Consider the following 14,254-nt stretch of genomic DNA (forward strand, 5'->3'; position numbering starts at 1 on the left):
GTGTGTGGGAGCTTTACAATGGGCAGGCCCTCCGATGTAAAGAACCTCTATGCATCTTTACTGTCCACTGGAAATGGGAATGCCGTAATCCCGCTACTTAAATGATATTCTGTTCAAGTTTATGAAACAGAGACGTCACAATTTCTCAAGTCTACTTAATGATATCTGCTTTTTCATTATGTTTATTAATGTTTAAGCACTTGAACTTGGTTTAGCTCCAACATGATCTATAACAAGACATGCATGTCATCTGCTAGTGTATTTTTTTGTAACACCTGGTTCTGGTAGTTTTCTCAACGGGGATTTTTTTACATACACGATAATTAGAACTCAAACCCTTACTTAAGCGATATTAATTACTTATCATAAATCAACCCCTTTAAAGCATATCTGCAAACATCATACATAACATGTTGTATAATAACTTTAAACCCAACATTTGAATGCATATGAATGTGTATAAATTAGGTCACAGTGCTTGGTTGGGATGGTAATGGCCAAAGGCATGTGGGGGTTTGCTCTCTAATTCAATTCTAAACTGAAAGCTTTGATTGGCTTTATAGTTCCCAACTCCCGACTACTTCATCCGTGCTATTCTCCGAGGGAAGTTCTGTTTCCCCCCACGCGCCATATCTCCTACGCGCGGTGCCCTTTAATGTGGTAGAAGTCTTATTAGGCCCCTTTACTAGAGGGAGCGTATCGGTTTAGTCTCTTACTATTGAATGGATAATATATAAATATACCACAAGCGCATCATTTATTCTCAAAAGATGAAAGATATTGTTTCATTCATGTGTCGTCGACGTTACAATTATTAATCTCTAACGTCTTAGACACTACATATACAAATGAGCTCTTTTCATAATTTTCTATCACTCTATCAATTTATAATTTCCCAAAAGCACTCTAAAACTCATGAAATTAAACTTTAAATCTAAACTCGTAAGAGCCTAATTACTCTAATATAGTATCATATTCGGTTATCATAGAATCAAAATATACAACTCTTTTATTCCTTTCCCACCTCTCCCTGCTGAGATTTGAAGAAAGATAATTCATTGTTGAGAAATCAAAAGGAATGTGAAATCATAAGCTTTTTCACAAAAGAATGGATAAAGTTTAGGGATTTCATGATTTTTAAAAAAATGTATCCATAAGTAGGTAAAGATAAAGTGATTAAATTAGAACAGATGAAGTTAGTGAGTAAATAAAAGATGAATTTTAGTGACCAAGACAAGAGTGAAAAGAAAGTTGAGATATGAAACTTGTAATTTACCCTACACATAACAAGCGCGTAGGCTTAGCAATTAAATCCATTACAGAACAAGGTCCACCGTTGGTCTCTAAACTTTCTCCTCACTTTCTTCCCAGTTTTTTTCACGTCAAAAAGCTTCTCTTCACACATTTTCCCAGCACCCAAAACTCCTAGAGCAAGAAAAAGAAAACCCAAAGCCCAGAAACGAAAAAATGTCAGACGATGAAGCAGAGGAAGAGTACTTGTTCAAATAGTGATAATAGGAGACTCGGCCGTGGGAAAATCCAACCTCCTTTCTCGTTACGCGCGGAACGAGTTCAACGCTCACTCGAAAGCGACCATCGGAGTGGAGTTTCAGACCCAGAGCGTGGAAATCGATGGAAAAGAGGTTAAGGCTCAGATTTGGGACACCGCGGGACAAGAACGGTTCCGAGCTGTGACTTCGGCTTATTACAGGGAGCTTTCGGTGCTTTGCTGGTTTATGATGTTAGCCGGAGAGCTACGTTCGATAATGTTGCTCGGTGGCTCGATGAACTCAATTGTAAGTGCTTCTTCTGATTTTCTGGGTTGCTCTGAATGTTCTTGGTTTTATTGCTTTGAATTGAATGGGAGCTTGCTTTGGCTTATTACATATTGATTTTCGATCAATCACGGATCAAATTTTTCAGCATCTTCGGATACAACAGTGGCAAAGATGCTGGTGGGAAACAAATGCGACTTGGAAGATTCAAGGGAAGTGAGCTTGGAAGAAGGTAAAATCTTGGCGGCATCCGAAGGGTTGTTCTTCGTCGAGACGTCCGCGCTCGATTCGACGAACGTCCAGACGGCGTTCGAGATCGTTATCAGAGAGATCTATAACAACGTGAGCCGGAAAGTGTTGAGTTCGGATTCGTACAAAGCCGAGTTAACCATCAATAGGGTGAGCCTGGTGAATGGTGATGGGTTGAAGCAATCTGAGACCAAGTATTCGTGTTGTTCCTCGTAGTTTATGGGTTTCGATCCGATGCAACCATCGAAGGGTTTCCTGATGTTATTGTCCTTTGCAGTTTTTTTTTAATTTGTTACTGTATTCGATCCAATTTGATGTACTGAAACTTGAAAACTTTGTTTTTGACTCGCAATGTCATGGACTCTTGTTAAATATGCACTAGAAAGGTTTTCATGAATTTGTTTACTTGTAGGAGAGAAAGCCCATTGGTTTGACCCAACTCTTATTCCTATGAGGCCCACTGTTTGATCTTAATGCGATAAGGAAATAATTTCAAAGATAACGTAAATTATTCACCTGCAAGAGTATATCAACATTTATCAAGAACAGATCATACTAATTAAACACACCAAGAGATCATCCACTCAAATTTTAGTTACAGAGCGAAAATGGCAGTCATATTGCCGAGATTCATCGTCCTGAACCCATCGACAAGCTTGATTACTTGAGCTATGTTCGTGAAGGCAAAGACACTGATGGGTATCTCCGATTTTTGGAAGATCAGGCCGACTACCCGTACGCGAAGTTTGAAGTGGAGCATTCCGATACAAACGGCTCGGTGCACATAAGAAGCTGTCAAAACAACAAATATTACGGCCACCGCCGGCAAGAAGGAAGAAGACCAATCCAAGGAGTCATGCACGTGTTCGAGTTTATCTCTGTAAACTCTTCTGGGAAATCGGTCCAATCAAGCATGTCCAATCAGGATGCTATTTATGCTTTATGGCGATGGAGCAATCCGATATATACTCGTTGTGTGTTGGCGAACTACAAGGTTTGATGGTCACAGCGCTGATATCTTTACGATTATTGATTGGAGTTCGTTGTTGATCCTGCCTAGGTACGTGGCCTTCAAAGGATATAATGGCAAGTACCTGAAACGTTATTACGACGGCAGCCATCAATATTTGCAGTTTGGAACTACGGACATCGGTGAATCAAATGTGGCTAGCGAGATTTTTCCTACCAGAGACGGAAGCATCCGCATCAAGCATATCTCTAACCAAAGGTTCTGGAGGCGTAGTCCGAATTGGATTTGGGCAGACTCTGATGACACCAGCAGCAACAACAAGGACACCTTATTTCACCCTGTCAAAATTGACTATAAGACCATAGGACTTGTCAACTTGGGCAACAATTATTTCAGCAAAATGCTCACAACTGATGGCAAAAACAGAATGCCTTAATGCAGCAGTCGAATCCGCTACCAACGAATCCCGACTAACGGTGGAAGAGGCTGTGTTGAGTCAAGAAATCTACATTGTCAACTATAGTACTGAAAATGCTAGGGTCTACGACGAGACACCACTCGTCGTAGCCAGGAATTCTGCTAGTAACTATACGCAAGAAGCCAGCACTTTGGAAGTGAAGCTCTCATATACAGATACCAGTACCAGATCATGGAAGACTAATTTTTCACTAACGTTGGGTATGAAAGCCAGTATGGAGGTCAAGGCTCCATTCGTCGCAAAGGGAGAGATCAAAATATCGAGTGAATTTCAATCAGGAATCAAGTGGGGAGAGACCACGACATTCACCATTGTTAAAGAAGATGTACACACAATTGTCGTGCCACCGATGACTAAGACGAATTGAAACACAAGGTTGGTGCGATGTTCCCTTCACATTTATGCAGAGGGACACTCTTTATGATGGGACCACCGTCACAAGCGAAGTTCAAGGCGGCACTTTCACCGGTGCTAATTACTCCAGGGTCAACTTTGATGCTAAAGAAGAGAAGCTGGAGTGAGTTAAACTTCAGCACAAGGAATGTGTATGTGGTGCGTCTGTGAGCAGAATAAGATCATGTTTCATTCATGGAAGCATGCATTTACGTTTTCTTTTAATTGATTGTAATTGATAAATGTTGCATGCAATATAGACCTTGTATGCTATCTTTGTGTGTATGATCAAAATATTTGTACTTCAATTGTAATTTATGAGTTGCATTACATCATAAAAGAAATTTTATTCTAAACAAGACTGAAGAAATATAATCTTCTTTTCTTCGATCAATGAAAACGAGGAGGATGCTCTGTTCATGTCTGAAGAAATTCTCTGGATCGATCTTCGACTTAACATAACCAACCTATTGAAATTCCTCTTGAAATATTTACGACCCCAAACACTCGCTTGCTTATAACTTGTCTTGCCGTCGTCGTCGTTCCGTCCGATATCGAGATCTCTGTAGTTAATGTACGCTTCTCGTGGAGATTTCGAAACAATGGAGCCATATACCGATAAAGTTCCGAATCCAGTTTTATACCTTTGAGGATTGTTGTTTTCCTCCTCCTGCCAGCCGATGTTGTAGTTTATCTTGTATAAGGTGCCTTTCCGATGTGGGAAAGGAAGTGCACTCTCTGGGATTTCGTCCATTTTACCACCGTAAGAGATGATGTTCATAGTTGCGGTGGTTGCTACGTCCTCGAGAAGTTGGGACCATAGCCCTTGTAATGCAATTTCAGGCATTGGTTTCCTCACATAATCGGATTTTGCTTTGAATGCAGGACTGAGAAGGGTGTTCCTATAGGTCCTGTCGAGTAAAATCTCCGAGGTTTCGTTCGGAAGTTGTGTCAATAACATTAGAGATTCGATCCATGTCGTCTCGATGAAATTTTCCCGAACGAGTCCGAGTTCGGGGAATCGTTCTTGCATCAGTGCCATAAGCTCATTTGTACTGCCTTGGAACACTGAAGTAAAAGTTGCTAGAACCGTCCTCGTCCCGGTTGCAGTACCGTTAATCGTCGATATCGAGACGACTGAGTATACATCATTCGGAAGATTGGGTGCGACGTATTGCCAACGATGGAGAAGCTCTGTTGCATTCTGCTCCAATGTCCTGCCTATGAGGAAACAGTCACGGTTGTTGGAATAGGAACCAACTTCACTTTCCACGAGAGAACGATCCCGAACTTCCTCCGCCGCTCCCCGAATGGCCCAAAACAAATCTTCGCCCATCGATCTTCTATCGAGAACTCCCGTAGCATCGACTAATTGTGCATCGAGTACGTTATCCCCCGCAAGTCCATTTTCGGAACAATAAACCGTACCCTCCACCACTAATCAGTCCACCAATTCCCACTGTGTGACAGAGTGCACCAGGGAAGGTAAGATTCGTGGTTTGTTCATTGATTCTGTAGTACAATTCACCCGTGATTGCACCGGATTGAACCCATGCCTCCTGGTTTTCGACATCGACGTCAATCGATCGAAAATGAACCAAATCGACGACAACAAACGGGACTTCGGAGACGTACGAAAGACCTTCGAAATCATGACCACCACTTCGAGTCCGAATCTGGAGGCCATGTGTTTTCGAGCAACGAATCGTTGCTTGAACATGGGAAATGTTCAATGGCGTTACGATGACCAAAGGCTTCGGGGTATTCGCGTAGAGAACCGGAGGTTTTGAATTGAAGACTCCAAAATCGCAGAATATGACGAGTTTCTTTCGGTGTAAATGACTTTAGAAATCAAGAGGAATCTTTAGGATGATATGAAGAAAGACAATCAAGGAAATCCCCATGGCTATCAGCTGAAGAAGCGACAATCCCAATGAGAAAACAACGATGAAAAGCAATGGTAAATGGTAAACAGACTTCATTTTTGTTTTCTGGAACTGATGAGTTTATGAAGAGTTGAACAAGAGAATTCCAGATTTATAGAGGCAATCCGTTGAGCCGCCATGTGAACAAAAGTGAAGCTTTTGTACAAGTTTGAAATTGTCAGCATTGGAGATAAATCTTTGAATAATTCTTGCATACGTGCTCTGCATGTTGACTTCTGGGTAATTCTAGGTTTTCTTACATGACAACAATATGGAAGACGATGATGCTTTGGTAGAAATTTCGACGAAAAGATTTGGTAATTGAGGGTAAGAAAATGATAAAAGTTTTTTATTCTATTCAAAAGAAGAAATAGCTTTTCAAAATTGAAAATAATAGAATCTACAGAATGAAAATAAATGAGTCAATGTTGCAATATATAATGTTGTTCATACATAAGTTTTATAAATGAAAATTAAATTCAAAATAAAGAAAATAAAGCATACATAGCTTAACCATTATATTCAATACTTGACCATTAAAATTGTACCAACTATTAGAGATGCCAGCAAAGTAGGTTTAGTGGGGATTTGTTGTTTTGCATCTAATTAAACGTGAATAGAGATAATTCATTAATAGAGTAGATTGAAGATATAAAAAAAATTTGGTTGCTCTTTCGGTTTCCAAGGCTCGTCTTGACTAATCGACCCAGGTCACATATTTAGCTTTGGTGATGTCGTAACCGTCCTTCGGGTGGTCTCGAATCGGGTTTTGACTTAAATTGATGTGATAGAGCCGTCACCGATCATTTTAAATTAGGTTGATTGAACACCTTAACCTACCATTTATCTGATCTACGATTTTCCAGAAATTAATCGGATTCGGAGTCGATTACAGTCAAGAAGGATTAACACCCTTACATTATCCTTTAGTACCAATTTGATTACCCGGTTGTTTAATTGTAAAATTAATAATTTAAATAAAAATTTAAATGCAATCCAATATTTACCTTTGATTCATTGGAATTTAAACGGATTCTATAGAAATAAATAATATTAAGGAAAAATAAATAAGTATGAGGGAAAATAGGATAAAATGAAATAAAAATAATAATTAGATTGTTGCAAAAAAAATAAAAGTTAGGTACCAAAAATAAATAAATAATAAGGGACTAAATTGAAATAAAGTTGAAATTCATCGATCAAATTGAAATTAGTGACCAAAATGATTTACATATCAAAACAACAAGAATGGGGCGGAGTTTAAAACTTTGCTAATTGCAAATTGGCCCTCGATATATATGCCCAACCCCCTTGTCATCTCATTCTCATTTCCTTCAAAAGCACTCTCCCCTCCTCTCAAAATTCTCTCGTCCCTGTCTGGAAAATCGATCACCGAACCACACTCTGTCGTTGCTCTGATCACCAACCACGTGTAGCACCCTATCTAGCCCGTTCGAAAGCCCTTTCCACCCCCAAGCCAATCTTACTGACCAAATAACGCCCCCTCTGTTTAGATCTAAGCCGAAACTATTCGGCTCCCTCTCCTTTTACGACGATGCTTCGAGTTCTGGTGATCATTCGTCTCCTGATCTCCTACCCTCACAAAAACTAAGTAGCCCTCTCGTTTTCTCTTTTTTTTTTGTGGGGTTTTCCTCTTTGAAAACTAAGCATGTTCCTTGATGCTTGGTTTTTTTCGATGCTTTTTCGGCGTGTTCTTGTTCGACTTGCATGTATATATAGCCCTCTGGAGGCTCTTCTCAAATATGATGGGGTTTTTCCCCCGTTTTTTTTTTCGGATTTGGGGATATATTTCCCTCTCATCGAAAATCATGAGAAATGTTGGTTCTTTTTTGTTTCCTTCGATTTGGTTACCAAACAAGCCTTGAATGCCTTGGTTTGGCATGTGTGGTGACCTCGTGGTCTTCACGCAAACTAAACACAAACCCTAATACCTTCTTCCCAACTGAACTTACTTGTTGGGTCAAGCCTACTTGCTTGGTTGGGTATTCATTTGGACCTCAACATTGTCTTGGACTTTAGCTAGACTTGGACTGATTTAAACCTAAAAATATCAAACCAAAAATAATATTATAATGTAATATAAATAAAAAATAATACTAATAATATAATATAATATAATATATAAATACTATAATACCATATACTATATAATATATATATAATATAAATATAAATAAAGTCCCGGACGAAAATGAGTGTCTACAGGTGGGTGAGTTTCTCAATAGGAATTTTTTGCATACATAAGACTCAAACTCGAGACTTATTAAACAATATCAAACTGTTTATCACTTGAACCGATCCCGTTAGTGAAAATATAACAAAAATTAAACTCATCGTAGATAATGAAATAAATATGAATGATTTTGCACACGTCCACTTGGAATACATAATAAATAACTAAAAAAAGATTGAATTAAAAAGGTTGTTTTCGTAATATTTTTGTGTAATATTATATTTAAATTAATCAATAATAAATTAAAATCAATATTATAAAAAATAATTTAAATTCAATTCCACAGTTCTTGGGGTGGATGATTGCATACTTTGTATATCTTTTGTAAAGGTTCTCACTTTTCAAACCGTTAAAATTGACCCAAGTCTTCATCCAAATTCAAGCTTAATCAAACAAATTATTAAAAAATTAGAGCATAATACAATTAGTTCTTTATACTATAATATTTAATAAATCAGAAAAGTCCACTCCAATATTCTACGAAACGTGTTTTAGACCGTAACATTTTTATAAAAGAAATAAGAAAAAGAATTATTCCACGATAATGATTTGACGAAATTGGATCCTTCTCCGATAAAAAGGATTAATATATAATTGCCCCCAAATTTACATAGTTCTTAAAATGGTACCTAAATCTTTCCAGGATCACTTGATGCCTAAATTTAAGAATAATCATTCTCAAAGTAGTACTTAAGCTAAAGTAGGTGTTTTACCCGTATTAGAAAATCGTTCTCGATTTGTTTTTTATGTTAACCCTTTGAAAAATACACAGTATTTGCTATAGGTATCCGTATCCTTTGATGGCGGTTTTCAAGTTTAGATATTGAAGTGGTTCAAAAAAATGTTCAGGTATTAAATTTTGATAGATTGTTAAGTCCAAGGACCAATTGGTATATTAAGCCAAAAAAGTTAAAACTATGTTTTCTTGGAGAGGAAAAAAAACAGGCAAAAAGGTTTATTTGAGAAAAATAGTTCCATCGTATTCTTTTTTTCTCTCGGTATGATTCTCCAATTTAGAAAATAAGTTAATGTGGCCCTTTAATAATCTCGTTGTTTAACCGTTACGGTGTTGATATGACAATCCACGGTATTTACGTGACAATCCATGTTATTGACATGAATTCCATCTGTTATATTTGAGTAATCAATTTAGTTCATCTGTCATATTCAATCACTATAAACTATTACGTCAACATCGTAAATTGTCGTGTTAGTAGAGAGATTGTCGTGTTAGTAGAGTAAATTGTCACGTTAGTACTATAACAGTCATAGATAAAATGCTTTGATCAAAGAATCATATTAAATTTTTTTTTTATTAAAATACCACATTAAAAAATAATACGATAATTACATCAAATTTTTTAAAAAAATACAGAAATCCATAATGTCTTTCCGAAAAAATAAGTTAAATAATAATAAAGCCGTCTAAATGGATACAGAATAATGGACCTTTGGAGAATAACACCCTAAAAGTTATTCGCAAATGTCTGTATTACAATTTTGGGTAAAGTAAACAAATGGTCTCCGATTATAGGGTTATTTTGTAAGTCTCTCGACTATAAAAGTTACAAAAATAGTCATTCGACTATAGAGTGTTGCTTTGTTGAGTTCTTCGACTATCAAAAGTTACGAAATGATCATCCGACTATCCATTACGTTCCAAACTTATCATTTTCCATTAAAAGTTGGTGACAGTCTAAGTTAGACGGTAACACGATGTCTGAGATGTAATAGTCGTTTTAAAATTCTAGGATTATATTTTATATCACAATCAAAAGTTAACGTTTAACTCATAATACTATTAATTTTTTTTATGGAAAATGACGAGTTTGAAACAAAATCAATAGTCAATGATCATTTTGTAACTAAACGTTAGGTATGATTTTGAAAAAATTAAAAATTTAGGTCCTAAAATAGACCAAAATTGATAGTTTAGTTATTAAATGTGTAGTTCACCCATTTTTTATTAGTGTGGAATGATTATAAAATATTATATGTTACAAAGATTCTCAACTAACTGGGAATGAATATTCAAGCATCCCTATAAATGTCGTACTTAAACTCTGGATCTTTAGAGATAACAATCATCCCTTTAACTATCAAGATTATTTGATTCGTGCATTGTACCTTTATTTTTAGGCAGTTAATTTCGTCTTTATTATTGGGAAAAATTACAAGTTAATAGATGGTCAAATTACTTTTGACCCTCCTAATATTATAAAGTTGTGATTAACTCCTACAGTTTATAAATTAAAAGTTGATGCAATAGTAAAATTGCATCTTAACTCCCAAAAAACTATAATTCAATTTCAACCAAAAAAATCTGATTTCTTTCATCCCAAGAATCTTTTAAGAATAATAACATTTACTTTTATCGTCGATACTACTTAATAAATTTATTTATCGAACGTTATATTTTAATAATGTTGATGAAGAATTCAAAATATTTCCCTTCATCTCAAATGTCTATCTATCCTGTCACTCGAACTGTAGAGATAATAATGGTATCTTGTCATGGTATTGACCAAATTTACAAAATTGTGGGTGAAGGATGCCCACCACTTTTGAGACATACGTATGTTGAGTAATTTGGTTGGCTATCTACAACTAAAGTACGACCATTTTTTCATGTCATTGGACAAGACAAACCTCTTTGCCCATCAATCATCATCTTCTCTTTTTAAACATTATTATTGTAGGGTTTTTTTAATTAAACTCTGCTATATTTACGAAAAATAATATATATTTTAAATATTTTCAATCATTAAATAATGAACGTTTGAATATTTTATGCAGTCGATGATATTTAAACTTAGGGTAAAGTATAGTAATGGTCACTGAATATTTCTGAAGCTTTCATTTAGGTCTCTCAACTTTTAAAACTTGTAATACAGTCCCCTAACATTTATTCCGTTTGCAATATGATCCCCCAACTTAAACCACTGTTAGAAAATTAGGGTAAATTATATAATCGGTCATTAAACTTTTCAAACACTTGAATTTAGGTCTCCCAACTTTTAAAACTTGTAAAACAGTCTTTAATTTCATTATAAACCCCAATTTCCAAAGTAATTCAATTTCATTCTAAACCATTGATTCTACTAAATCATAAATGATCACTGTATGAGTAAATTCAGGTGAATCATAAATGATCGCACCGTAAAGCACTGAAGGGTTAGGTACTCAAATCTGATAAAAAAAATAGCATGCAAGAACATAGTGGTACTTAAATCATAATGCTCCAAATGAGTGTTCCAAATTTCATATAGTCAAAAGTTGAAGAAATGAGCAGAGTTTATGGGAAGTTGAAATACCGAATAGAGTGCTTTCATTTTGCTATTCGGGATGTTTAATCAATGCATATTGTTATTCAAAATTGATATAAATAGTTAAACAAACCTCAAATTTATATTGAAATAAATATTGTCAAATAGTAAATTCATGTTCAAAATTTCGTTAAAATTTAATTGAATTATTTTGGAATTTAGGGTTTAGAATGAAATTGAATTACTTTGGAAATTGGGGTTTAGAATGAAATTGAGGACTATTTTACAAGTTTTAAAAGTTGGGAGACCTAAATTCAAGTGCTTGAAAAGTTCAATGATCGTTACCCTAATTTTCTAACAGTGGTTTAAGTTGAGGGACCATATTGCAAAGGGAATAAATGTTGGGGGACTGTATTGCAAGTTTTAAAAGTTGGGGGACCTAAATGCAAGCTTCAGAAATGTTCAGTGACCATTACTATACTTTACCCTTAAACTTAAAACTTTTAAAATTAATAATAATTTTTTAACACTGAAGTAATTTGGTCTGTATATTATTGTAATTTATTTGCATGGCTTTCTTCATTATTGATTAGACATTCTTCTAAGTTATTTTTTTTTTACTTTAAGGGTGTGTTTGGTTGACAGAATGTAAGATTATTAGTTGGAATAAAAGATTACCAAGGAATAAGATTACTAGGAATGTTGTATTTTGTGTTTGGTTGGTTTAGCAGGAATGCAAGATTTCTGTGTTTGGTTAAAGAAATAAAAGATTATTGAAATGTATATTTGACCAAATTGTCCTTATTATATATTTTTTTAATAAGTTGGAAAATATTAATATATTTTCTTTAAAAATTTAAATTCATAAAATTTATATAATTTTTTTACAAAATTGAAAATATAAAAAGGTTTAATGAAAGGATAAAATTTTATTTTTAACCCCTGCACTTCATATAAAATTTTAATTATAGATTTTTTTTTGTAAATCTAAAATAGTTTAAGGATAAATTTTTCATTTAATCTTCGTAGATTTTTTATTATTCAATGACAGAATAAATATATTTTTGAAAGAAAAATTTTTTAAGGGCATTTTAGTCCAAAACGCCGATAATCCAACAATACCTAAGGAAATGGAGGTAATGACATTCCCGGTAATATATCCCAAAAAATCCACTATTGGTAATATAAGATTACCGGAATGACATTCCAGGTCAACCAAACGGGGGAATGTGGATTTCATTCCCATGAGAATCTCACATTTCCCCAACCAAACATATCCTAAAAATTAGTGGAGATAAATTTATTAGTGACATTAGTTGTTAGAAAAAGTATTGTTTTTCATTAAGGTTTTAAGTTTTGAGTAATTGAACTTACCGGGTATATGTTATTAACGATTAAAAATATTATAAACATATATATCTTATCATCTCATAAGATTCAAGAAAAATTAATAGGAATGTTTATAGAGAGAAAAGGTAAATATTGTCAAATCTAAATATAATGATTTAAACTCGAAAAATCATATTTCAAATTCATTATATTAAATCAAACTTACCAATTCGAAAATAGTTGGATGTATAAACAAATTTATTAGCAATTCAAAAAATCATATTTCAATTTCATTTTATAAATCATAAATAATTTCTGCCAGTTTGATTGTAGGCGTTTGGGCATGGTTTTCAGAACCGGACCGGTCAGCGAACCGGTTGTACTATCGATTCATTGGTTCAACTGGTCGAACCGGTCAGACCGGTCGTAAGAACTTGACGACATCATAATTATTTAAAAATTAAAAAAATACTAAAAAATATTTAATAAAAAAAAAAAAATTTAGGTTGAACCAGTTCACGGTCCGGTCCGGTTCGAGCGGTTCAAACGGTTCCTTACGGTTCACTAAAATCGGTTGAACCGGGATAGAATAGATCAGACAAGACAACGATTTCCAGTTAAACCGGTTGAACCAACCGATCCAGTCTGGTTTTCAAAACACTACGTTTGGGGCCATACTTGGCGTCAAACACCAGTGCTTGGGAAATTGCCTAGCTACATCTAGCTTCAGATGCTTCCAAATTTAAGACAGCTTGCAATTGAAAGACCAGCTAAAGATAAAAGAAATTTTTTTCTAAAGAGAGTATATTCGAAATCTTTTTAAAATATTAACAACGTACATGTATCCTATAGAGGTAACTATTCGAATTTAAAATTTTAAAGAAAAATAATACTTTTATTTACCGATATATACAGCCAATGTAAACCTAAGATGGTTCCTATTAGAAACAATATGGAATGACCTATGCAATAAGCATGGTATAATTTGTCAAAATCTGGAAATGGGCTAGTTCTATATTGTATCCTTCTATTTTAAAAAATTAAGAAATTGGTCATTATACTTTAATTTATTATGATTTAATCCTCGTGTATTATGAAAAAAAAATTCATTTTTTTCGTTTAGTTTATTTTGAAGAAAAGGTTGGTATCATACATAGTTTTAGTTTCATACTATTACATTAAACTATATAGTATACATAAAGAATTATCAAACAAAATCATGCTTAGCTCTCAAATATAAAGTATATGTTTGAACTGGCATTTTGACCCAATGATTCAATTCTACAAGGAAAGGTATTGTTCGCCTTTGTCCTGGGTAATAAGGTTTCCCGTTTCCCACACACCCAAGCCAACAACAAAAATTTTGGAATATTTGAAATTAAGTCCTAGTATCTCTTCTTTTTAACCATCAGTATTTGATTTACTAATTGAGTAATCCATATTAAATATTACAGAAGTCGTGACATCCTTATCCAATTTACTCCATTAACAATGTCATAATTCGAATTACTGACGTTACTTAAAAGATTTAATATCATTCTGCTGGACCAACTATTAAAAAATGGTAACTTTTGTCCAATTAAATGTATCCATTTTGAGTTTAAAAATTATCCCA

At 34.6% G+C, this 14,254-nt stretch overlaps 2 pseudogenes; one reads left to right on the forward strand and one right to left on the reverse strand.

Moving 5' to 3' along the window:
• Positions 1-1,396: 1,396 nt before the first annotated feature.
• On the forward strand, positions 1,397-2,272 carry LOC120114112 (annotated as a pseudogene).
• Positions 2,273-4,197: 1,925 nt separating this feature from the next.
• Positions 4,198-5,847, reverse strand: LOC120218646 (annotated as a pseudogene).
• Positions 5,848-14,254: the final 8,407 nt, after the last annotated feature.

This window comes from Hibiscus syriacus, unplaced genomic scaffold, assembly GCF_006381635.1.
Source record: "Hibiscus syriacus cultivar Baekdansim isolate YM2019G1 unplaced genomic scaffold, ASM638163v2 tig00000778_pilon, whole genome shotgun sequence".
Classification (NCBI taxonomy): Eukaryota; Viridiplantae; Streptophyta; class Magnoliopsida; order Malvales; family Malvaceae; genus Hibiscus; species Hibiscus syriacus.